The sequence below is a fragment of the Hyperolius riggenbachi genome, chromosome 3 (assembly GCF_040937935.1).
Source record: "Hyperolius riggenbachi isolate aHypRig1 chromosome 3, aHypRig1.pri, whole genome shotgun sequence".
Taxonomy (NCBI): Eukaryota; Metazoa; Chordata; class Amphibia; order Anura; family Hyperoliidae; genus Hyperolius; species Hyperolius riggenbachi.
The window spans coordinates 420,676,581-420,700,510 of record NC_090648.1 but is presented as its reverse complement, the minus strand read 5'-3'; the positions used below and the strand labels follow the sequence as shown (position 1 = coordinate 420,700,510).

At 43.3% G+C, this 23,930-nt stretch overlaps 2 protein-coding genes across 2 annotated transcripts in view; one reads left to right on the top strand and one right to left on the bottom strand.

The window, feature by feature from the left end:
* Positions 1-6,816, bottom strand: part of SH3RF2 (SH3 domain containing ring finger 2) — a 477,535-nt gene extending 470,719 nt beyond the window's left edge. The window contains exon 1 of the mRNA XM_068277518.1: positions 6,722-6,816. The gene's annotated coding sequence lies outside the window, so the exon portion shown is untranslated. The remainder of the gene's footprint in view (positions 1-6,721) is intronic.
* The window catches only part of PRELID2 (PRELI domain containing 2), a 182,432-nt gene that overhangs the window by 98,153 nt on the left and 60,349 nt on the right, over positions 1-23,930 (top strand). The gene's annotated exons all lie outside the window — the stretch shown is intronic.

The following is a 23,930-nucleotide window of genomic DNA, read 5'->3' as shown; positions in this document are numbered from 1 at the left end:
AACTGACGTGAGATGAAATAAACATATGTATGAACAATCCCAGTCCTAGACAGAACTAGACAATGTTCCTTTTTTCTCACTGTAAGGCATCTTTCACACCAAGACGTTGCATTTTAAGGGATCGCATAACATGCCCCTAACGCAACGCATGGTGGTGTTGAAGTTGGACGTCAGATTGAGCCGCGTCATGCGGCTCTTGGTGCGCTGTTTTCGTTCTATCTATACTGATAGAACAGCCGCTCCAGGATAGGGATGGGAAGTCCGGATCTTTTCAAGGATTCGGATGATTCGAATTGGATCATTGAAAAGATCCAGATCTTTGAACCGAATCATTTGAATCATTTTACTAGGGAAGCAGACTGGGTGTGAAATGACTAGCAGGACAGGACTTTCCCTGCACTGTACATTCTGTATGTTCTTGTTTCTTCCAGACAGACATCCACTGTGAACCGGATCATTTATTGTGATGATCCGAATGATTCGACTCACAAAAAAGATCCGGATCAAATTAACGATTCATTCATGATCCAGACAACACTATGAGTCCAGGTTACGTCACCACAGTGCAGTGAATATTAATTAGCCATGTGGCTAGTCACTGAGCATGTGCAAGCAGCCTAACGCAGCTAAAGCCCAGTATAACGCACAGCATGCTGCACTTACCCAGAACGTGCAGCATTACAATGTAACGCAATGTGGGCACTGTGAATGGCCCATTGATTTTTTCATTACTGTGCGGTGGGCTGTGTTACAGGCTGCTCTAACGTGCGCCTGTAACGTCTCACTGTGAAAGCAGCCTTAGGGTTAAAGGACACCTGGTTGAACAGCGAGGAGAACGCCAGCGCATACCACTAAGGCTGCATCTGAAATGACTACCAGCTCAGTGTGCAGCACCTGAATAGATTTTCTGCACACTTTGCATTCAGTTCAGATGCAAATCATATGCAAATCTGCTACTACTTATTATGCAAACAGGAAACTCAGGAGGAGCAGCCTTAGTGGTATGCGCTGGCGTTCTCCTCGCTGTTCAACCAAATGTAAGTTACACATTTTTTTTGCTTAGCTGCTCCCAAGGTTTTAAATTTAGGTTAGGTCACTTGCCCGGAGGTTTGCCTCACCGTGGCGCAAGTGTCTAGTATAATATACTTTGCATGCAAACCATATTGGAAGCTAAAGTTCCTCCTAGTTCAATAAATGTTAGCACTTGTCTTGGATGCAGGGCATGCATTTTTCAGTCTAGCAGAGGTGGTGTATGCCTGTGCGATTAACCATTCAATTGCAGCATGTGTTTAGGGATGCGCAACCTTTCCCCCCACCTTTTCTTAACTTTGTAACTATGTAACTGTCAGGTTAGCTGCTCCCAGCCCCTCCTCCTGAATTTACTGTTTGCACAATAAGTAGTAGCAGATTTGCATATGATTTGCATCTGAATTGAATGCAAAGTGTGCAGAAAATCTATTTAGGTGCTGCACACTGAGCTGGTAGTCATTTCGGATGCAGCCTTAGTGGTATGCGCTGGCGTTCTCCTCGCTGTTCAACCAAATGTAAGTTACACATTTTTTTTTTGCTTAGCTGCTCCTAAGGTTTTAAATTTAGGTTAGGTCACTTGCCCGGAGGTTTGCCTCACCGTGGCGCAAGTGTCTAGTATAATATACTTTGCATGCAAACCATATTGGAAGATAAAGTTCCTCCTAGTTTAATAAATGTTAGCACTTGTCTTGGATGCAGGGCATGCATTTTTCAGTCTAGCAGAGGCGGTGTATGCCTGTGCGATTTAACCATTCAATTGCAGCATGTGTTTAGGGATGCGAAGCCTTTCCCCCCACCTTTTCTTAAAGGACACCTGACCCCGAGGCAATGTTATCCAAGCAACGCACAAAATTGAACCAAAAGCTTTATACTTATTAACAGGTCAAATAACATAATAGTGCTGCCTCATTAGGGGTGTAACTATACAGGGGCAGCCCCTGCAATGGCAGTGGCACCTAGAGCTTTGGGGATCTCCTAACTACATACTCTCTCTTCCCTCCTACAGTGGAATGTGAAAGTTTGGGCAACCTTGTTAATTGTCATGATTTTCCTGTGTAAATCGTTGGTTGTTACGATAAAAAGTCAGTTAATTATATCATATAGGAGACACACACAGTGATATTTGAAAAGTGAAATTAAGTTTATTTGATTTACAGAAAGTTTGCAATAATTGTTTAACCATATTAGGCAGGTGCATAAATTTGGGCACCACAAAAATAAATTAAATCAATATATAGTAGATGCTCCTTTTTGCAGAAACTACAGCCTCTAAACGCTTCCTGTAGGTTCCAATGAGAGTCTGGATTCTGGTTGAAGGTTTTTTGGACCATTCCTCTTTACAAAACATCTCTAGTTCATTCAGGTATGATGGCTTCCGAGCATGAACAGCTCTCTTTAACTCACACCACAGATTTTCAATTATATTCAGGTCTGGGGACTGAGATGGCCATTCCAGAATGTTGTACTTGTTCCTCTGCATGAATGCCTTAGTGGATTTTGAGCAGGTGCAGCTTCAGCTTTGTCACGGATTCCTGGACATTGGTCTCCAGAATCTGCTGATACGGAGTGGAATCCATGCGTCCCTCAACTTTGACAAGATTCCCAGTCCCTGCACTGGCCGCACAGCCCCACAGCATGATGGGACCACCACCATATTTTACTGTAGGTAGCAGGTGTTTTTCTTGGAATGCTGTGTTTTTCCTCTATGCATAACGCCTCTTGTTATGCCCAAATAACTCAATTTTAGTTTCATCAGTCCACAGCACCTTATTCCAAAATGAAGCTGGCTTGTCCAAATGTGCTTTAGCATACCTCAAGCGGCTCTTTTTGTGCTGTGGGTAGAGAAAAGGCTTCCTCTGCATCACTCTGGCATACATCTCCTTGTGTAAATTGTGCCAAATGGTTGAACGATGCACAGTGACTATCTGCAGCAAGATGATGTTGTAGGTCTTTGGTGCTGGTCTGAGGGTTGACTGACTATTCTAACCATTTGTCGCTTCTATTTATCCGAGATTATCTTGGTCTGCCACTTCGAGCCTTAAAAGCGGTATAAAACTCTGACATAATATTCAATAAAAATGTGTTTTACTAATTTTTGTAACCCATACAGTTATCATATTTGCTTTTGTGCACAAGTATTATTATTCATTTAGATATGAGAAGTTCCCAAAGTTCAGTTTATTTACTCTAAAAGCTGCCAGTGCATTTTATTCATAACTGTTGCAATTCTACTGTAATGCACCCAGTAATGATTTCTGAGCAGTGTTTCAGTTCAGGACTCATTAGCAGAAGTTTCTGCACAGTCAGAGAATGTTTACTTAATTGTATCAAGTGAAGAATGTAAACACAATATAAGGTTATCACCAGTTCGGATGTGGAATCTCCCTGCAGGAGAAAAAGTTAGTCCTGTGCTTAACCCTTTGAATGCTGTTTTACTTCAAAAAAATTATATTCGTATGTATTATATGCTGTAAATAATAATTTAGAGCAAAGAAGAAATGCTAGGTTTCATTCCACTTTAACTTGAACTGAGTCTGTGGTCTTCCATTTCCTCAATATGTTCCTGCCTGTGGAAACAGACAGCTGAAATCTCTGAGACCGCTTTATGTATCCTTCCCTAAATTATAATCGTTGTTGTCAGGTCATTTGAGCGTTGTTTTTTCAGACCCCCATATTGCTACTCTTCAGAGAAAATTAAAGGAGGGAAATTTACAATTGACCCCCTTAAATACTCTCTCATATTTGGATTCACCTGTGTATGTAGGTCGGGGGTCACCGAGCTTAAAAAGCCAACTTGAGTACCAATAATTAGTTCTAAAGGTTTTGGAATTAATAAAATGACAACAGTGCCCAAATTTATGCACCTGCCTAATTTTAAACAATTATTGCGCACTTTCTGTAAATCCAATCATTTCACTTCTCGGATATCATTGTGTGTGTCTCCTACATGATATATTTAACTGACATTTTTTATCGTAACAACCAACGATTTATAAAGGAAAATCATGACGATTAACAAGGTTGCCCAAACTTTTGCATCCCACTACATACAGGGGTCCATCCAATAGATTAGGTGTGGTGGCCGTACTTGTTATGGGTGGGGTGATCATGATGGACACACTTATAAGAACCCTGGCAGTCGGGCGGACAGTTTGTGGGTACACTGGGGGAGACTGGGAAAGGGTTGTGAACACTGGAAGGACCTATCAAAGTTTTGCTGGATGGACTCATGATCTATAGTTCTGCCCTGAAAATGATGAAACCCCAGACTGGACACCTACAGGTTCAGTCTGAGAACATCAATATCCGTTCAGCAGAAAAAGTGCCATGTCATGTTTTATCAGATCAGAGAGCAGCCATGCGTAAATTGCATAAAAATCACATCTTCGCTTTCTAGTGAGAGAAATCGTTTATGAACTCTAACAAATCTGGATTAGTGAGCATAATTTCACGAGACAAGAAGCTGCACCTGCTCGTGTCCAGGGAGGGGGCCAGAGAGGATTCATTTACCTGGATGATTTCCTCTCCCTGTACTTCCTGCTTCATAGCCAGAGCTTCCAGTATGAAACAAGGGAGGATGGAGAGCAGCATGAAGCACCAGAGCAAAAAGACAGCATACAGGTAAATTAGCCCTTTCTGTGGAGGCCCCCTTGGACACAAGTGTTTGTTGTAGAGATGGGTCAAATCCCACATTTTCTCCAATCCAAATACCAAAAATTATAGATTTTTTTTTTTTAATCTAGTGAATCCTGTACATAAGAATTGTGTGATGCGTGTAAGAACAGTAGTTAGACTTAGAATCGTATATTCGGAGTCAAACTACGATTCTTACATGGATCACACAATTTGAATCGCACAGGATTTGTTCGATTCTTTTTTGATTTGAAGAAATTGAAGATTTGTCCCATTTCTAGCTTTTTGAAATTCTGCTTGCTCATCCTTTACTAGCGAATATATGTAAGACGACAAAACATCAGAAAGACAACCCCTCATTAAAACAAAAATACTGTAGAATAAAGGATCTTCTCACCACTCTACCTAGCCACCCACATTCACAGCCTCACAGTGCCAGAAAATACACAAATTCACAACATCGGTATGCTGACCTGGTGAAATGCACTGCTATATTCCTGCATGATACCAGCAATTACCACTTAAAGTGAACCAGAGGCAAATCTCAGGTCAAAACAGCAAAAATTTACCTAAGAAGAAGGAAGCTTCTGGATCCTGCAGAGGGGTCCCATCGTCCTGAAGATCGCAAACAAGCTCCTCTTTAGGGATAAGCTTGGGCGTGCTGCACCCATGCAAGTACAGCTGCACCTGCGCAGTAGCAGAAAGCTGCTTTTGCACAGGCACAGGCGTACTCATGCAGGCACAGTTAGGCAGCGCTTGTGCTTAATGAGAACTGTGGTCAAGATAAGAAATCTAACAAGCAACACAAAAAGTGGTCCGGACTGTAACTGGGTATGGCATGGGAAGCATCTGCGGGACCCAGAGGTTTCCTTCTTAGGTCAGTATCTGTTTTTTGACCAGAGGTTTGCCTCAGGTACACGTTAATGCGCTGCTTGTTATCATCGATGTAGAATTAATGTACTGTAAAGTATATTCCTTGCAATGTTGGGATTGCGGCAAGTCACAGATTCCTATCATCTTTCCCAAACCAAAAATACAGCATGGAGTATAGACAAACATTCAGTTCATCCTGATCTATAATTCCCTTTCTATAAAGGCCCATTCACACTTAAAAGCGCGAAACAGTATTGCTTAGCACTACTGTTTTGCGCAGGTGATTTTAGAGAGGTAATACTGCAGTTGAGTAAGGACCCTGCGGGGCCCCTCTGGCCCAAGGGCCCCGATGCAGTTGCAACCTCTGCAAGCCCTATTGCTACGCCCCTGATTGCACTGGTAGCTCATATGGGGCTTGATTCACTAACCGGCGCTAAGCCGGTTAGTGTGCCCTAAGTGTTAGTGTGCGCAAACCACGGCGTTAGATGGTTTGCGACCACACATTTGAAACAACAACCGCTCACTGCACGCGCAGCGCAGGTAATAGTGCGCGCTGCTGGCCCTTAAAAGTCACACCCGGTGCGACGAAAATGGCGCATTGGGTGCCCGTTGAGCAGCGCTATGATGCGCCTCTTCGGGGGCAGCGGATGCGCCATTTTTGTCGCACCGGGCCAGCAGGTGCAATGTTATTGTCGCACCGCGCACTAATATTGGCGCACCTACGCTGCACGCGCAGTGCACGGGGCTGCACGCAAAGTAGGTTTGCGCACACTAGCAGCTTAGGGCTTTTCACAACGGCGCTAACACTTAGTGAATCAAGCCCATAATCTCTTACATGCACAAGGAGATACAGCCCGTTATTACACAGGATAAGAATTTGGTAGAATTCTTTCCAGAGCAGCTAAACTTGGATACATACAATATTTGGGGATACAAGTGATGCCCTAATTACAAATAACTTCAACTTACACTACAACTCGCGGAATAGAACTGTAAGTTGAATCCTGTGAAATATGAAATATTGATAATTGACTTGCTTTCAGACAGTTCTGGATTTGGACATACTGTATATAGTATAAACAATGTTATGGTTGTTTTCAATATGTTTTAAATTGAATACAACAGTAATAAAAATAGTACTGTATATTTTGTACACAAACTTTGTAGCTATAAAACGTAACTTAACCTCTTGAGGCGTGGACACGGCGACAGCCTAGGACCGCCTAACGCCGATTGGCGTGCAGTCCTGAGGGCGTGTTTTGCATGAGATGGCACGCGCCGATGCACGAGCATCTCCGCATGAATGATGAAGCTCCACTCTGCCATCAGTCTCCCAGTGGCAACCGCCGCTAGGAGACTGTTAGACGGGGAAACTAGGAGACTGTTAGATGCCGTCTAATAAGTGTAAAGAGCTGCAATCTAAGGCAGTGCTGTGCTGGGGACAGCTGTGTGACACGGCTGTCCCCCTGGGAGACACTGGAGTGATCAGCTGTCATAGGCTGATTCCTATGACAGCTGATCACAGTGATTGGCTGGCGGGAGGAGGGAGGGAGGGCTGGGCAAAAAAAAGTTAAATAAATGGCAAAATGTATTCATAAAATAATCAGATAAATATTTATATAAAAAAAATTAAACATTGGGGGAGTGATCAGACCCCACCAACAGAAAGCTCTGTTGGTGGGGAGAAAAGTGGAGGAGAATCAATTGTGTGCTGAGTTGTACAGCCCTGCAGCTTGGCCTTAAAGCTGCAGTGGCCTATTTAGTGAAAAATGGCCTGGTCTTTAGGGGGGTTCAACACTGCGGTCCTTAAGTGGAAACATCAGGAAAAAGTAACAAAATGAGCTTTACTTACCCGGGGCTTCCTCCAGCCCCTGGCAGCCGACATGTCCCTCTCCGCAGTTCCAATGACTTAGGATCCTCTCAGTTGCAGATGCCAACCTGGCACTGCGCGAGCACCGCTGTAAATCACGCTCACTTGGTCTGGAGCCTTCTGCGCAGGTAAGCGTGGTTAACAGTGTCGCAGGCGTAGTGGATCCCGACCTGGCGAGATCGGCATCCACAACGAATCGGACCGGGAGTCACCGGAGCTGCCGCGAGGGATATGTCGGCTGCCAGGGGTTGGAGGAAGCTCCGGGTATGTAAAGCTCATTTTGTTACTTTTCTGGACTGTTTGTATATATACTTGCCACAGATTTGTTCTGTAAGAAAGAGGTATGGTCATAGCTAAGTTATACAGTGTCAATATTAGAAATTGCAGAGACCTTCAAATAACTCTAGTAACAAACCGATATTACCATTGACAGTGGCTAATTTGTCCCGCCCACTAATGCTGCCTTGTGCCCCTGTGCAGCTATGTCCCCCATTAATTCTTCTTTGTGTCCCTGTGTGCCCATTTTACCCACCCCAGTGCTTCCTTATGCCACCAGCAGCCTTTACACCCCCCTCCCTACACACACACACTTGAGCAAATATTATACTCAGGGTTGCTGTGCTCAGATGCGACATGCTTTTTTGCCCGCCTGGTAACATAGTTGTATATCAAGCGTGACAGATACCAGATATTTCCATTGAATGCCCCTTGTCGCCAGCAGCTGAGTGGTTGACAGGGCTGTGGAGTCGGTACCAAAATTCTCTGACTCCGACCCCTCAGGTTAGGATTCTACTGACTCAGATTCCTTGACTCTGACTCCTCTAATTTGCATATTACAATCTTGTTGATTGAAAGTATGTAACATAAAATGCATCTCTTAACTGCCAACACTTAGGAATTTTAAAAGACAGCTGAACTGAGAGGGATATGGAGGCTGCCATATTTATTTACTATTAAACAATACCAGTTACCTGGCTATCCAGCTGATATTCTAACTCTAAATCAGACTTAGGCCTCGTTCACATCCTATGCGCTTTCACACGTTTGGAAGCGCGTATGACGTGGTAACAAGCAAGAACGGCAGAAGGGTATAGACAGCCCTTCTGCCGTTCACATCAAATGCGCTGCGCAGCAGTATGATGCGCTTGCGTAATGCTGCATGCATTCTGCCTGCGAGCGCAGAGCTGACCCATTCACCGTCAATGGATGGAATCAGCAGTGCAACGGGTAGCAGCACAGATGGCGTGCGATCGTATGCGTTGTGTTCCAATCGCACAGCAATTTGCGCTGCATAGATGTGAACGAGGCCTTCAACTAGTCTTTGGTAAGAGTACTTGTAGAAGGTACAGACATGAACAAAACATTAATCAGGCCCTAGGCAATGTACATGTGGGTACATGTAAGAGTGATTTGCAGGTACTCTGCAGGAGAATGAAGCGATTCTTCCTCTATTACACAGTCTTCATGTACCATCTGAACCAGGTTTATGGGTGATAGACAACACCTCTGTGTTCAATGTGCACAACATCCTCAGTGGACTCCCTGCAGCTCTGTGGGGAGTGCATATGTAGAGTATAGTACTACTGTGTAACTTAAAGTAAACCTGAGACAGATGGAAGTTTATACATACGCTGTCCTCCTACACCACCTGGATCTTCTGCTATGGGTCCAGGCACTTGAGCCAGTTGGGCGCAGTGCACATGCACACACTCCGCCGACAGGAACCTACTACACCTGCGCAGCACTATTGCGCAGATGCAGAATGCTCCTGGCTGTGGAAGTGGCGCTGACTGGCTGAATTACCGGGACTCCTAGCAGAAGATCCAGGTGGTGGAAGAGGACAGTGAGGGACTCATTAGCCTGAAGGGAGCTGGAGGAAACCCTAGGTATGTATAAAACTTTTCTTTTCATCCGTCTCAGGTACCCTTTAATTCATAGTTACCAAACCAAATTTTAACAACATATCAAATTATTTGATTTCATGAGCAAAAGGAGTCCATAAATTTGCATAAACCAGCATCAACGCAAAATTATTTGCATCTCATTGACCATATTTGTGTGACACAGCTACACATCAGGCTTTATTCTTACAGCATAGATGTTATTTATTATATATAAAAGATTCCTGTGTACACATCATATACCGTATATACTTGAGTATAAGCCGACCCCCCAACTTTTACCTGAAAAACATATTGACTCGACTATAAGCCGAGGGACACCCAGAAGACATGAAATCTGCATGGAAGGTCTCTGCAGGTGGTAACACTGGTGGTAACAGGTAAACATTGTGACAGGCGGACAAGGAGGACAAGTGCAGATCAATATGGATCAGCTGCGCTATGCTTGCTGTATGTATGCAAGCGGACTATTGGTTAGCAGCGAGGGTTGGCATGGCAACAGGGCTCGCAGAAACTGTGACCACATGGAGGGTCTGCATGGAGAAAAGCAGCTATAGTATGCACCTGCACACTTACAAAAAGCTGCCAAGGGAAATGTAAGCCCAACAACAGTGATTCCTGCCGCTCAGAGCAGTGTTACACAGCTGTGCAACTTGGCAGCCAGTACTTCTTTAAAGTGAATGTTTACCCATTTAAAAATAAAAAAGTCAGATACTCACCTAAGGAGAGGGAAGGCTCGGTCCTAATGAGCCTTCCCTCTCTTCTCCCGGTGACCGGTCCTGTGCATGATCCCCCATAGCAGTATTTGACCAGTTCGGTCAAATACTGCCACTTCTGCTGCCGAAGGGATGTTTCGGAAGCCTTCGGGAGCACTCGGGCTCCCGAGGACGGGGCCACTCCATAGTACGCATGCGCAAGCGCACTCTATGACGCACTCGCGCGTACGTAGTATGGAGCGGCCCGTCTTCGGAAGCCAGAGTGCTCCCGAAGACCTCCGAAGTCCCTGCGGCGGAGGCGAACGGGGGAGCCAGCGCAGCACCGAGGGCACCGGGAGAGGAGAGGGAAGGCTCATTAGGACCGAGCCTTCCCTCTCCTTAGGTGAGTAACTGACTTTTTTATTTTTAAATTGGTACCCATTGGCTTTAAAACAGAAACCATTGCCTACATATTCATGTTATAGGCCAGGACAAAAGAGGATACAGGTTGTTCTGTCTTACCAGTCTGTCGCTTTCAACTGTGTTCAGTCACTGGCTGGTAAAGGCAGGGTACCGTAAAGTTCAGTGGACTCCCATTCGCGTACAGCTGCCGGTTCTAGTTAAGTGTGTCCATCCATACAACTCCCCTTGCCTCCTGCTCGGTCCTTCTGATAGCTCCCCAAGTCTGTGTACAGCCACCGCTCCTATTTGCAGCTAGTAGTGACCACACTTACAGTGCTGGGACATGCTGAATACAGCTCACATCCAGCGCATGTCTCGCCGCTCCAATCTCCCTCTTCCACATACATCAGTGAGTAGGCGGGCCGGTCACCATGAGAACAGATTTGCTGAATGCTGAAAATAGAGAGATGGATGTCGTGTGGTAGTGGAAGAGGAAATCGGAACGGCAAGACGCACTGGATATAAGCTGTATTCGGCATGTCACAGTGTTGTCAGTGTGGTGACTACTTTCTGGAAATAGGAGCAGCAGCTGTACGCAGACATCGGGAGCTACCGGAAGAACCAAGCAGGAGGCAGGGGGAGTTGTACGGATGGACACACTCAACTGCTGCAGAACTCACTCCACTCGACTGCAGGGGACACGCAGCTGTCACCGCTCAGCCTAACTATTGATTGTGGTGGCTGCTACACTTCGGGGGGGGGGGGGGGGGGGGGCTCACTAAAAAAAATGACTAGGATAAGCCGAGGCCCCCACTTTTGGACCACTTTTTCGGTCTCAAAAACTTGGCTTATACTCGAGTATATACGGTATGCAGTCACAATCGGATATGTATATCCGATTTCAAAAATACGGGGACTGCTTTATTGAAGCAGCACAAGTAACTATTTTTGATTGGTTTATTTCATTTTTGTGGACTAAGCACAGCTATTACTGTATATATAATTTATGATGACTTTTCTGAGAAATAGAACATTTTATGATATTTCCTATTTTAATTACAGTTTAAATTCATTAGGAGTCAGAGCTGGTGCATTTTTTCCCGACTCCGACTCCAGGTACCTAAAAACTTCACAGCCCTGGTGGTTGAACTGCTTGACAAACGAGCAGTTTAGCCACCCGAGGGCACCAGGACATAGTTAAGAAAATAAGTGGGGACAGGTGCTATTTTAGTTTAAGGTCTTTTTGGTACCATTGATTTTTATTGCAAAACAATAAAATTGGTTTATATAATCTATAGCGCTGTGGACATTTTATATAATTAATCTTTTGGTATTTAGGGTGTTGGAGGAACACCTAGTCCACTGGAGCAGCTGATAATTTAAGTGGCGCGGTTCTCCACTACATATCCTAAGAAAATAAGTGTCTCAAATCAATGTGAATCAAATTGGGCAAGTTTGAACAGCAACTGAAATCAAACTCCAATCATCAAACTTTCAGCTATGTATTTTACACTGTCAACCTCTGTCACGGGGAAGGGGGGTGCTGGGGAGGGTGGTACTGTACATAATGCAGAGTGGTAGAGCAGCGTTATATATTTATCTGCTCCAAGCAGCAATACAAGTCCCTTTTTCACTTCCTCTTCAGTTTGCAAGTGCTGTGCAGCCAGCCAATAATCATGTGGCTTCAGCACCATGCCATGTAACGGTTACAAAAGCTGCATGGTGATTGGCTAACGGCATGCCACTTGTAAACTGGTAATGTATAATGCTCAGTTGCCGCTCTGTACAGGACCCCTCCCCCCCCCCTCATCCTGTGATGGCTATTGTTGCGCCCCTGGTCTGGACTGCCACACGTTCAAGCATATGTAGAACTACAAAGGACAGGATTGTGATCTCAATTGCCAGGCCGTTGAAGCGTGCAGGAACAGGCTCTAGCCCTGTCTTTTTAGCAAACGTTGTCACTATATTTGGAGGCTGGAGGAAAGGTTGTGGGAAAAATATTCTTGGAGGTAGATTGTAAGATTCCTTATAAGAGTCACTGTGCTTACACTGACGCATCTGTGTTCATCTGTTATACAGCATGCTTGATGCTGCTTCCCTCTGTGTGCTAATGGTTTTTAAATGTCAGCCGAGGAGTTTAGTGTATTAATTGCATCAGGTATTTAATTTAATGATTTCCATTAACTTTTCAACCACATCAACCTGCTTCTGTATGTCTATAAATGAACATGTTAATTTAAAAACATACTTTGTCTTTGGAAATAATCTAAATTGTGTATAGAATTAAGCTGGATTGTCACCTTTCTGCAGCCAGTTACTTATTCAGCAAGGAGTCCTTGGGCAAGACACCCTCAACCTCCAGGGTGGCCTATTCAGTGCCCCCTTATTGGCTACAGCTTTTATGCACTTTGAAATCAACAGGAGAAAAGCACTATACAAATGTTAACATTGTTAAAATAAATTTCACTTGGAAGACTTAAGTGATCACCCAGCCTAGCTGTACCTACTGTTGCTTCTGTTTTAGATTATTTGTTGTCCCTAATACTGCAGGTTGTACTGTTTTTAAGCTCGAAATTTCATATATCAATCATCTGCAAGTTAAGGCAGAACCCCGGGCTACAACACGGTTGAGGCAGTTAGGGTAGGTTTAGTTTTAGAAGAAAGACTGTTTCTAAACAGGAGTTACTGCACAATATGAAGGTTTCAAGTAAGCCTCCACCCCACCCTACAGTTCTTTAAATTTGAATGAATGTCTAGTTAGCAGTTCCAGGACAAAGAGGGATGTGATCACCTTCTAAAAACAACCAGTCTATCCCAAAGCAATGTTCTAATGTATGCAAATAGTTACAATTAGCTAATCTGACAGAGAAACAAATCCTAAAATAATTTAATTCTACTGCATATTATATATGTATCTATTTTGTATACATTTATAAATACAAATGGGTAAAAATAACCCTATATAAATAATAAAGACCCTAAGGTGAAATTCTTAAAGTGATACTGTAGGGGGTCGGGGGAAAATGAGTTGAACTTACCCGAGGCTTCTAATGGTCCCCTGCAGACATCCTGTGCCCGCGCAGCCAGTCACCGATGCTCTGGCCCCGCCTCCAGTTCACTTCTGGAATTTCAGACTTTAAAGTCTGAAAAACACTGCGCCTGCGTTGCCATGTCCTCGCTCCCGCTAACGTCACCAGAAGCGTCCTGCACAGTCCCAGTATGGTCTGTGCCTGCGCAGTACGCTCCTGGTGACATCAGTGGGAACGAGGACACGGCAACGCAGGCGCAGTGGTTTTCCAACTTTAAAGTCAGAGATTCCAGAAGTGAACTGGAGGCGGGGCTGGAGCATCAGTGAGTGGCTGCGCGGGGTCAGGACGTCTGCGGGGGACCATTAGAAGCCCCAGGTAAGTTCAACTCATTTTCCAAAGACCCCCCTACAGTATCCCTTTAAATTTGAAGGGATTTAAATACTATTGGTGTCAGCCCCAATATAAAGAAATAAGAAGAAAACAAACAAATAAAACCTAAAATGCATTTACATTTTTCAAGCTATCCAAACATTGAATTGAACCCGCTGGCATCATCCGGCTCATTTGTTGTTGGCAAAGCTTAGTACAGTCGAGTTCATTCTGCAGGTGATGAGACTCTTGCTGCTTTCCCCCAATATGACACAGGCCAGTAATCCTGGGATTTTCTGACTGTGTCATTGGTTACTCTACTTAAGGGGCAGCAGAGAAACTGCAAGCATTGTGCAATAAGTTACCTTTTGCCAGGGCAATATCTAAAAGCAACAGATTTAGGGCCAGCAAAGAGATCAAAATCCTTATTTGTGGGTAATGATGAATGTGCCCCTTAATGATAACATATTTCTTTCAATCTTTAGCGAGCAGTGAATTTCTGAAACTGGCATTGTCTAACTCCACTTCTTTCCTAAGTGTTGTATATTGCATGCCTGTACTTTCTGTGTATGTAAAATACCAGCCTGGTTTGCTCCTAATTTGGTCTTTTAGCTTCCGGTTTCCAACAGGGTTGGGAGGGAGCCCTTTTCCCAGCACAGAGCAGTCAACCACACCATACACCCACCCCGCTCCCTGTGCTGTCATTACCTCTTTGTGGCCCTGCTCAGTGTTTAATAAAGTATTTAACCATTCACGTTCATAAAAAGCCACGTGTCCCCTCTCATGACCTTGCTCTGCCTACAATACAAAATCATTTCTAACTGCTCTTTTATTTAGTTCTTTTATAAAGACACCAGGAAAGATGCGGAAAGGGTTAAAGTGGACCTGAACTCTTGCACAGGACAGAAGGAAAACAGAGATATGCACCCTGTATGCATTTAAAGAGTTTAGCCTGTCTAATTCCCCCTCATCTGTGACTAAGCACAAGTTGTAATTTGATCCCTCAGCTGTGTCAGTTGGGTGCCTCAGCACAGAGCTAACTGGAAAACACGGGATGTTAACCCTGTGTGTGCTTCCATGAAAGCAGGAAGTTGACACAATGCAGATTTAATGCAGGATTTATATCAGCTGTAACAAAGAAATGTTTTTCTTTAAAGGTTATTATGTTGTTGCTTATCTTTTAGAGCAGAGATGAAGTTCTGAGTTCAGGTCTGATTTAAATGATTTTTACATACTGAGCTGGGACAGAAAGATGACTGCCCACCTGTACAGTGGCGTAGCTAAGGAGCTAGGGGCCCAAGCACTATATACATAACAATTGATGCGGTGCACCAAAACCTGACAAGGACAGTCAGAGGTGCAAGAAGGGGATGGGGAACAGTTAATGATTACTACTAATAAAAGCATCTATAGAAGTGATTATTACCAGCATAGGACCAATAGAGAGCTAATTTTGTGGTTGAGGGAGGGCCCGACGGGGCCCCTCTGGCCCAAGGGTGCAGATGCGGTCACTACCTCTGCACCCTCTATTGCTACGCCACTGCACCTGTAGTGCTCCAGTACTGGCCACAAAGAGATCATCTTTGATAAGAGGGAGGGGATGGAGGGGGTTTAGGTGATCTGCACACACAGGGAAGTGCTGGCTGCTGCCTTCTCCCTTCTCCCAGATCCTTCCATTTTTATATGTGGGTAATGATAGCATAAGTGGATAAGTTTGCACACCTATCTTTTCAATAAAATTACACTGTCATCTTAACAGGAATTGAATCTAGAAGAATCAGCCAGCCAGGTATTTTAAATATATTTATTGTAAAACATGCAGACATAAAATATACAACTTTGATATTATTTGGACATGCACAAATGCAGAAGGCCTCTCTCACGGGGAGGCTAAATGCAGTGACCACGCTGCCTGTTAGTTGTTCCCGTGCCCTGGCCAGTAGCTTACTAGTGCTCAGCATGGGTGGGAGAATGGCGACTCCCCTTACTGAGTCACATCTGAAAACAGTCATGCTCAGACATGACAGGTCATCATCCACATGAGACTGCAGCTTCGATGTGTTCAACTTTCCAGGGAAATTGCACCTGCTGCAATGCATGTTGGGAGATAGTCTGTGGATGCAAGTACAGAGATGATCTCGCATCCATGGGCTACATCTTCCATCACACATTGCGCTGGACGATGGGAAGTTAAAAAATGTGGCATCTGTGGTTTCTCCCTGAACAAAATGGTGAATAGGATATGGATGGAGGGCCAGGACAGTAGCACTTCATAGGTAAGTAATGACACTTACCCCAACCACCACAACAGCACACTAAATTACAGACCTCCATTATGGGAAGGTTTATTAAAAAAAAAAAAAAAACTATTCTATGTGCTCGGTTGCCTTTAGATCAGAATTTCCTATCCAACTTTATATTTTACTCTAAATTTAACTGGTATCTCTAGAACAATCTACAGCACCTCATTTCCTAGATGAATTGGACCAAGATTGTCTAGCATTCTCCGCATACAAAGTATGCACATTCTAATCCAATGTCTTTCCGCCAGTGTTTAATCACGCACAAGCTTGTTGTATCGTACAAGAACTATTATAGGTGATCTTTAAACTTGTGAAGAAAATAACAGACACCAGAAGCCCAGTCTGGTACAATATTGTCAAATCGCAATGTTATGGTAACGAATGTGTAAATATACTGACAAGAAGGGGTTGCTGGAAGGAAACCACTGGGACGAGCATGTCGGGGAAGTACTGTCCTCACTCAGCCTTTGCTGGTCACTGCTTCACATGGTTCCTCTCAGAGCTAAGCCAAGAGGCGACCCCTATATCAGGGGGGCGCCAATGGGCGGCTAGAGCAAGACCCTTAGTGAAATAAGGTGCGAGAATTGAACTGAGGAAGCATTTTTTACCGTGAAACACGGTGTCCAGCTAAGTGCATAATAAAAATAAGAAAAAAACTTTTGATTACTAGCTTACTGGCTTAGTCTGCTCATTGAAGGTAGGATCTGAACCTTGTATTTTCTTGGGCACCCGATAGTCAGTCGAATCAGTCCTTTACACGCCACATACAACAACTTTGTAATCTAATTTATTTTTTGGGCACCTCCTACCTACCACTTTCCCTATTATGGCATATTGTCCATTCCAAAGTTTCCGGCCTTTAATTCTTTGTAACATCTTCCTATTATCCTTCACTGTTCTTGCCTCATCAGTAATGTTTCAGAAATAAATCCCAGTAAAACGAACAAGGGCTGCTCCGTGTTTATCCCGTTTTATGCTTTTACTATCAGTGTCCGGTGTTTATGCTTTAACTGTGTATTTAAGATTCTCATTTCTTCATACTGCCTACAAATAGCCGTGGTAATGCATCATGGATCCGGCTTAATACTTGCATTTGACTTTTCCTTTCACGCCATGTCAGACCAGCGAGAGTGGATTTACAAGGTAGGAAACCTGGGCTCGTATGAAGACAAGCCTTGCCTGTCAATGTCTTGTATGCAGCATTTGCCAAGCGGGGTCTTTTGAAATCCATCAATTTAAATAGGCTATAACCAGCTGGAAGCGGCTCCAAATGAATCATGGAATGGGCAGATAATTTACTTAGCTTTTAGCAGTAAAGGGAATCAGATTGGGGACCAAGCAGTTTGCATAAATCTGTAAACATTTGCATGACCTCGCCATCATTTGTTGAGGTCACTGAGCACATATGAATACCAAGTGCTAACAGCAGTCGGTCAGCTTTCATCATTACCTAACTATTAATCCACGAGTCTAATTACAAGGATGAATACAAAGTCTTTTTTCCTCCACATCTCGCATTTCATTAGGTTGCATGTGGAAATAAGTTACATTGAGAGATGAGCTTCTCATCCTGACAGTAATACAATCACTTCAATCATATCTGAGAGAGATATTAAAATTGCTGACTAGTGTACTGATGTATTGATGGGTAGTCTGGGAATATTGATGTACAAGTGAAGGAAGAGTACAGTTTCATCTCTGTATAGCTAGCTTGTGGTGCTGATGTTGGATAGTTTGGAATGAGGGTGGGTGAGGCTGTTGGAATAATAGGATGCACCTGATGGAAAGCCATAAACAGGATGCTGCCACTCTGTCATTCAGATCATTTTCACAACATAATGAACTGAAAAACACCACACTGTAGAGGTTAATCAATTCATTGGTGTAGTAAACAGCAGCAAATCATACGAAGATGAATCACATTGGCGGAAAACCAGGCACTTTTAGTGCATTCCATTTTCGCAGTAAAGCTAATGTAGCTTTAATTAAAGTGAGTAATTGTTTGATATCACATGCTAATTAGCGGCATGTTCATTAACATTCAGGAAAGGTAATGTAGAGAGTGCTCCTATTAGTCAGACCTAGTATGCCAGCCAGTGACTGATGGTAGTTCTAGTTTCTTGTCAGTTGCACATGGAAAGAAGTAAGCATGAAAGTTTCCCCTGCAGGTTTTTTCTTTTCAAATTTCACTTTCAAAGAATTGACAAATTAATTTCAATGAAGTGGTGATTGATAATTAGTGTTTGTGTGTACCAGAACCTATGAGAATGATGGAGAAAGTGTGATCAGATTGGCTGGCTGATAGATTTGTAAGGCTCTGTATCTACCGTAACTTCTGCCAGCATTTGTCTCCGAGACGGACGCCAGCACTTGCCCCGATGGGAGTGTGCATCCGAATGCTTCTAGTCACGCCATGCACCAATATGGGGATCCACATGCGTTGTCATTCCCCAAACCTCCACTCCAACGCCCAGGCATGTGAATTTGATTCCCCATCCAAATTTGTATGCGGGGAAACGCTGCGAATCACCCCTAGTGGAATCAAGCCACTAAGGCTCTGATTTACTGTGATCACTTCCTGCTTTAGGACACGATTGCAACCAGCAAATTGCAGCCCTGCTATAACCTGACTGCACTGCAAGCCTGTGCAAAACTTTCGACAAAAATTTAGATACCTCCTCATACACCTCCACTCCAACTCACCTTTCCAGCACTGGGACCTCCTGCAGCTGATGGCGGTGCTCCCATAAAAGAACAAGTATAGCCTCACCGCACAGTTGCTTGACATCTAGCATCTGCAGAGTAGTATGCAGCCCCTTCTTTGTCTCGGTGGAAAAAGCAGAGGATGCAATGCAAACCGCCTGTCAAGTAGCCCGTGCCCAGTCAACAAGCTTTGGGGGTCCCAGAGCTGGAATGCTGAGGTGAAGGGGGAAGTCTCTACAAATTGGGCACTTTTTCCCTTCAGGTACACTTTAAAGGGACGTGAGCATTAAGTTAGGAAAATTTTCTTTGCGAACCTCCCCCTAAGGCGGAGAGAAGATGGAGACTTCCATATGGACAAAGAGGGCTATGAAGCAGCTCCCCGTAAGTAAATGCATGCTCCACCACTAAATCTAGGTACCGGTCATAAAAGATTTTTGTTTTCTTAAGTATTAATTTAATCAAAGTTAACATTTAGTTTTGTAGGGTTAAAACACCTCTATTTGTGCTACATTAACTGCTGTCACCTGTCAGGTTGGTCATAACAAAATGACACGATGAAGGGCTCCGCCCTAAACTAGTTGTGCACTTTCTGGACTTACTTCAATACACCAAGGTTGCTATACTTGTTGTTTGCCGTCTCTATATTAGAATTGTATTACAGGGGGTGGTGTTCCTGTGGAGACTTGAGCATCGGTAATACTGGGACAGATCCCAATTCAAAAACCAGAAGCAGGTAATGGTTATAAGAAAACCAAACCAAAAGAACATTTGCACTAAGTCCTTACTGATACTCTGTCAGGATTGCAGCAGTGTTTCCATCTACTTATTTGGCAGATGTGGCATCTTCATGGTACGGCGGATCGCTCAGAGACAGCCGTATCAGTCCACCGACAGACTGTACACACGCCGGACTGTCTGCTGAAAACTCGCCCAGCGGGAGGCGACGACAGACCCGTCGTTGCCTGCAGTCCGGCGTGTGTACGGACCTTATCCCTAACCTCCCCCCCCTCATGTTAATGTGGAGATATTAGGCATCAAAAAGGGGTTAACACCCTTAGGCTGTATTCCACACCTAATTCTTAAGTTCCAATAAGGATGCTATGACTATACTGCTCTTGCTCCTATTCCTCACTTTCATGAGGAGATGAGAAAAAAACTTTGAGGTAAGAATGAAGCACACCTTAAAGACACGCCCCTTCCACACCTCTAGTCACATCTCCACCAAACCCCTCGTCATGCATATTACAAGAAATTAATAAGCAATAGATGTAATTTTCAAATTCATATTATATTTCAAAACACTGGTCCTTTCGACCATCATTTTCCCTCATACAAATACTGTAAAGGTGGCCATACACTTGTTAGATTAGCAGCAGATAGATCATCATATAAATTTCTGATCTATCTGATGTGTTTAGGAACATTTTTTTTACTAGGAACAGATTTCCACTATATTTCAGTATGGAATCTATTGAAAATCGATCTGATGGCATTTTTTTGCCATCAGATTTCGATTAGGTCCAATGCAAAATGATAAGCAATCTCAACAGATCGACCTAGATTTTCCAGCATGTCAGATTGAAATCGATCGAGATCGGCCGGTCAATCGATTTGCGATCGATCAATTTCGGTTCAGTGTATGGGACCCTTAAGAAAGATAGACTTAAACACATTTTTCCATAGACTAATTCATATACTGTATATATACATAGATCTATATATCGGTCCTGAAAGAGGAACAAATGAAGAAAAGGGGACAGCGGGATGTGGTTCCATAAGTTCTCTGGGAACAGTGGATTAATATGTATTCATCAGAATCTGCTGAACTACCATATACAGTAAATGAAATTTTCATGTACCAGAAGATGAAATTAGAGTGGACTGACCCTCTTAATGGTAACTCTTCTATGTTGTTGGTGGAGAAGTAAACATTGTGCTTTTTCAGAAACTGACATGAGGGAAGAGAAAGGACAGTATGCTCACAGGGAACATTTTAAAGTGAAAACTAGGGATATTTCAATTTTTTTCCTCGCTTTTATCCAGTCCTTCAGGATAAAAGGCCTTGAAAATCCATGGTCTCTAATATAGTTAATGGCTCCCATTCATCCCTGTACATTTCCTTGCTATTGTTATCTGTGATCCTTTTTGTTGAATCTTTTATAGAGCTTCTTTTTCTAACTTCTTTTGTACACTACAAATCCTCATTCCTCAGGCTCTGCCAAGTGTAACACATCACTCACCGCTCCTTATACAAATTGTCATTTTTTCTCAATTGCGTACATCAACACTTATGGCAATGATACAAAATCGAATGGCCGAGAGTTCAATACATCTTTGTGTACACGTGTTGAAATACACGTGTCAAATTATCCTCTTCGCTCAATGGCATTTCCAATGGTAATTTTTATTTTTGTAAAGTAAATGTAGCACCTACATACATAAGGAAGGTTGTTATGTTCCGGATTGCCTCATTAAAATCCCCTGGAGAATGAATGCTGGTGCTCCTTTGTCTGGAACGTTGACATCACTGGAGAATAATCTCTGTTGTAAGTAATTCCATTTTCTACAGAGCTGGAAGGAGTGAATTTTTAAAGCACACCTGAAGTGAGATGGATATGGAGGCTGACATATGCATTTCCTTTTAAACCATGCAGATTGCCTGGCTGTCCTGCTGTTCCTCTGCCTTCAATATTTGTAGTCACCGACCGTGAACAAGCATGCAGATCAGGCGTTTCTGACTGGATTAGCCACTTGCTTGTTTCAGGTGTGTGATTCAGACACTACTGCAGCCAAAGGGATCAGCATCCAGGCAACTGGTATTTGAAAATAAATAAGGTAGCTGCCATATTCCTCTCAGTTCAGGTGTGCTTTAAAAAAATCAACTCCTTCCAGCCAAGGCCACATTTATGGAAAGGCCACCAAGGCCAGGACCTTGGGCGGTAGCTGGCCAAAGGGCTGCTAGACATGGTAGAGGGATTGCTGCATACAGAAGAAGAGGCTGCAAATGGAATAAAGAGCTTGCAAATAAGGAGCAACACCTGGAAATAGGAAGCTTCTGTCCAAGGTATCTGTATATAACTGAAGTGGGCTGCTGTACATGGAATAGGAGGGAAGCGGAGGCTGCTCAAGGAATAGGAGGGGTGCTGCAAGAAAGTTGGCCTAGGGGAGGAAAAAATGTAAATCCGGCCTTGCTTCCAGCACTGTAGAAAATAGAATTAATTGCAACAAAAATTATTCACCAATGCTGCAGAAATTGTTCTCCAATGCTGCCAGGGACCCACTGAGAGCAGCGCTAATTTTTGGCGGTGATTTGCATGTGGAACTGTGCATTCCAATCTTTTGAATAACGTTTTAGTTACATGCCAGGTGTCTGTGTCCATCAGCATGCGCAGCGTTGCCCTGCCCCCTTGCACTAAATGTCACTGCATCTCTGTGCAAAGGGGCGGGGTTATGCTCCAGGAGCTAGCGTACATGGAAACTGGGAGACCTGGCATGTAACAAACTTTATTATAAGCACAATCGCAGCACACAAAATTGCTGCAAAACTGCTTTTGAACATCAATTCAAAAGCTAGTTTGCAGCAGTCCTATACCTTGCATTAGAGTGCAATAGCTCCAAAAATCCTGCAGGCAGAGCGATAGCAATTTGCCCTAATCACAATCACTATAGTGATTTCCCATCGACTTTCCTTGACAAAGTGCTTTTTGGAGTTGTTGAGCGATTTTGGCAGCGTTTTTAGACAACCGCCAAGTGCACCCCAGGCCATAAAGAGGAACTCCAGTGAAAACACCATGATGAACAAAAGTTTAAATTTTTACAATAATTCCGTATAAATGATTTAGTCAGTGTTTGCTCATTGTAAAATCTTCCCTCGCCCCGATTTACATTCTGACATTTATCATATGGGGACATATTTACTGCCGGCATGTGATGTCAGTGGAAGTAGCTGCTGCTTGCTTTTTTTGGCATTTGGAAACAGCTGTTATTTCCCACAATGCAACGAGGCTCCCACTGTGAGATGTCAGCACCATGGTCCTGACATCACACTGTGGGAGGGATTTCAACACAATATCAGCCATACAGTGCCCCCTGATGATCAGTTTGAGAAATGGAAAAGATTCCTCATGGGAAATGGGGGATCAGCTACTGATTGGGTTGCAGATCAATCCTTGGTGACGGTTTCTCTTTAAAGCATGTCTATCACAATAGAAATGTGGAGGTCATTTCTGACCAGCTTCTGAATACTAGTTTTCTGCCTGTAGTGCCGATCCTAATATAATACTTTGTATATCGCACTCTTGGAACAGGTAGTGCAAATAAAGTGTTCTAAATGTCCACAGATATCTAACCTGCGTATTTGTTATAGGTGTGAGACAACAATTATAACTAGAAAATCTGCATGACCGTGTGACAACTAGCTTTTTAGAAGGAAATTGGCAATGGTATCTCCCGAATACGCCTTAATGTCCCGTGCGCTCTATTTCATTCTCACCATACTGTGCTGCTGATTTACCTAGACCGCACAAAGAAAACTGGAGCTTTCAATTAGAATTCTTATTTTAATTAATGGCTGAAATCTACAGTACTTTATTTCTCTAAACAGCTCCTTCATGTTTTATTTATGTTCATCAACAAACTTGATTAAGAACAGGATGTTTATCAGTGTACGCTACAAAAATATAAAATATTGTTTAAAATCTCAAAGTGAAATTAGCCTGATGATTAACCTGTAGTCTCATATTCTTTTGGCTTTAAGGGTTAAAATTCTAAGTTTGAAGATTACATTTCCAATCCTGCTCTATTTATTATTGTTTAGTAAGCTCCCATACAGAGTTATAATAACCTATTGGGCTTTTCTCCTCTCCCTTGCTGTCATGTTTGTCAGAGCCACATACAATTTTACTACCTTTTTACCAGGTATCATGGAGGGTTGCACTGCAGTCTGACCTCATCTAGCTGCAGATATACTGTTATTTATAGCACCAGTAATTAACCCTTACTGTGAAAAAAAGACTGAAAGCAAATGTGTAGAGTTGGTACTATACCTGCATATTTATTTTACCGTGCTGCATGTTTCTACAGGTGCACATTAAGTAATACACAATGTATGATCACATGGATGT